Source organism: Mandrillus leucophaeus, unplaced genomic scaffold (assembly GCF_000951045.1).
Source record: "Mandrillus leucophaeus isolate KB7577 unplaced genomic scaffold, Mleu.le_1.0 Scaffold281, whole genome shotgun sequence".
NCBI classification, from domain to species: domain Eukaryota; kingdom Metazoa; phylum Chordata; class Mammalia; order Primates; family Cercopithecidae; genus Mandrillus; species Mandrillus leucophaeus.
Genome location: NW_012102932.1, coordinates 2037936 through 2041133, shown reverse-complemented (window position 1 = coordinate 2041133; position 3198 = coordinate 2037936). Strand labels below are relative to the sequence as shown.

The window sequence follows — 3198 nt, the reverse complement described above, 5'->3', positions numbered from 1 at the left end:
TTGGCCAGGCTGGTCTCTTGGCCAGGCTGGTCTCGAACTCCTGACCTCATGATCCGCCTGCCTCGGCCTCCCAAAGTGCTGGGATTACAGGAGTGAGTCACCACGCCCAGCTCTTGGGTTCTATTTTTTAATTACATATGAAATTTTAGTGTTAAAAAGAGCCAGGAGGAGCTTGAAAAGTCTAGTTCCTCAAGTCTTTTTGTCATATATGTTTACATTAGGATTAAGAATAGAAAGGGACTGAGCACCGTGAGAAGCCAGGAAATGAGGTCCCCTGAAGAGAGACATGTTTTCCAAGGAAAAGGCAGAGGGACGTCTGCTCACCATGGAAGAAAGTGCCACAGAACATGCTAGAAGGGCTGAGGACAGCAGAGGGATGGATGGAGGGGGGGATACAGGTTGCTGCAGGAAGTGGATGTGAGATGGGCCCCACCCTATTTTGCACCTCTGGCCTGCCAACCCGGGATCCTTTCGTCCAGCCAGACTCTGGGTAAAGAAGAGGGGTTCTGGGAGGCAGTCCCAAACTCGAAGAGTGAAGAAAGATGGCAGTGCCAAGGCTTTGGGAGTGGAGCCAGAGGCAGGAATTGGAATTGGGGTCTGGTTTCCCCATGGCAGAGCTCATCCAAGTCCAGGATCTGCCCTCTCTTGGCATTGACTGGCCAAGCCCTGGCTCAGGTATTCCACACCTGGGCCCGGAACCACATGCGAGGAAACCCAACACTGTTCGGTCCCAGCCCGCAACTTCCAGCAGCTAGGAGCAAACAGGGCTTGTGGAGGAGGCAGTGGGTCTCCAGAGCCCAGCAGCAGGGAGGCTGCTTCCCCGGAGACGGCAGCGGCACAGGAGAAGGCCCTGCCGCCGACAGGGGTCCTACTCCACTCCAGGACCCTGCCCATCTGTGGCCACGCTCCCACCAGAAGCCTGTCACCTCCCATCCCTCCCGCTGCTAACAGGCACCGGGGTACCGTGCCCAGCCCCCAGGCACCTCCCCAAGGCTGCCACGTGGCAGAGGAAGCCGGTGAACAGACGCTCGGCTGCAGCCAGGCAGGCCTAAGCTCTGTTTCCCCGCCACATCCCAGGTACACCCGCAGGCCTGGGTGCCAACCAGCTGGTGTCAGTGCCTGCGGTGCCTTCCAGCACCCGCCTGTCCTGGAGGAGCTGCATCTGTCCTGTAATGTCCTCGCCCGCTTCTTAGGGGCAGCCTTCTCGTTCCTGGCGGGGACGGTGCACCATCTCAACCTCTCTGAAAAGCTGAGCTCGGTGCCCGTGGAGGCCTTCGTGGGGCTGCAGATCCAAGTGAACCAATCCGCCAACCCGTGACACTGGGACTGTGCCCTCCAGGGAGTGCTCAGGCTGGTGAGGCTGGCACCGGGCACCAGGACAGGCATCGTGTGCGGCCCCGGCACCCGACCAGACCTCGGTGGAGCAGGAGCTCCTGCTGCTGGCAGGGGAGGAAGAGCTGTGTGGGGCGGGGCAGGGCCCAGGGGAGCACCAATGTGGCCCCTGCCTTTGGAGGGTGGCTGACCTGGTGCATTATGTGTGGCAGAACCGAAATGAAACCTGGCGCACCCTCAAGCGGCCCCTGCTGCCAGGGCACCCGGAGTACTACTCCACCCTCAGCACAGTGATCCGATGACCAAGGGCGCTCCTGGGGCCACACCACACACTCCTCCTCCTCCGCCCTTTCCCTTCCTCTGACCCCCTCAGCTTCCTGTGCAGCCTCACCCCAGCCCCCTAAATACCTGTCCTCTCTCCTTCTCTCTTTCTCTCTCCCCCCACCTCTCTCTCTCTCCTTTTAGGGATATCTTCACACCCTTTCAAGTTTGAGAAGTTGTAATTGCTGTCTCTTATACACATCTAGATGTGTATAAGAGACAGGGTGGCTGGCCCCTGTAGTCCCAGCTACTTGGGAGGCTGAGGCAGGAGAATCGCTTGAACCTGGGAGGCGGAGATTGCAGTGAGCTGAGATCGTGCCACTGCACTCTAGCCTGGGCAACAGTGCGGGACTCCGTCTCAAAAAAAAAAAAAAAGAACACGGCATCACTTCTGCAGTATTTCTGCCAAAATGATTATCCTAAATCCAATCATGAGGAAACATCAAACACAATCTGGCGGACATTCTGCAAAATAATTGACCTATCCTCTTCAAAATTCCAGGTCATAAAAGAAAGAAGAGACTAGGAATTGTTCCAGAAAAAAAACAAATAAATGAGACATGGCAATTAAATGCAACACGTGATCCTGCATTGTATCCTGGATCTATAAATAACTTTACTGGGAAAAATCAGTAAAATCTGAATGAAGTTTGTGGATTAGAAGATGCTATGGTGGCCGGTCATGGTGGCTCACGCCTGTAATCCCAGCACTTTGGGAGGCCGAGGCAGGTGGATCACCTGAGGTCAGGAGTTTGAGACCAGCCAGGCCAATGGCCAACATGGTGAAACCTGTCTCTACTAAAAATATAAAAAATTAGCCAGGCATGATGGCAGGTGCTTGTAATTCCAGCTACTCAGGAGGCTGAGGCAGGAGAATTGCTTGAACCCGGGAGGCGGAGGTTGCAGTGAGCTGAGATCGTGCCACTGCACTCTAGCCTGGGCAACAGTGCGGGACTCCGTCTCAAAAAAAAAAAAAAAGAACACGGCATCACTTCTGCAGTATTTCTGCCAAAATGATTATCCTAAATCCAATCATGAGGAAACATCAAACACAATCTGGCGGACATTCTGCAAAATAATTGACCTATCCTCTTCAAAATTCCAGGTCATAAAAGAAAGAAGAGACTAGGAATTGTTCCAGAAAAAAAACAAATAAATGAGACATGGCAATTAAATGCAACACGTGATCCTGCATTGTATCCTGGATCTATAAATAACTTTACTGGGAAAAATCAGTAAAATCTGAATGAAGTTTGTGGATTAGAAGATGCTATGGTGGCCGGTCATGGTGGCTCACGCCTGTAATCCCAGCACTTTGGGAGGCCGAGGCAGGTGGATCACCTGAGGTCAGGAGTTTGAGACCAGCCAGGCCAATGGCCAACATGGTGAAACCTGTCTCTACTAAAAATATAAAAAATTAGCCAGGCATGATGGCAGGTGCTTGTAATTCCAGCTACTCAGGAGGCTGGGAGGCTGAGGCAGGAGAATTGCTTGAACCTGGGAGGCAGAGGTTGCAATGAGCTGAGATTGGAGCACTGCACTCCA

The 3198-nt window shown here is 53.4% G+C and overlaps 1 pseudogene; it reads left to right on the top strand.

The window, feature by feature from the left end:
• Positions 1 to 542: 542 nt before the first annotated feature.
• On the top strand, positions 543 to 1634 carry LOC105543398 (annotated as a pseudogene).
• The last annotated feature ends 1564 nt before the right edge of the window (positions 1635 to 3198 follow it).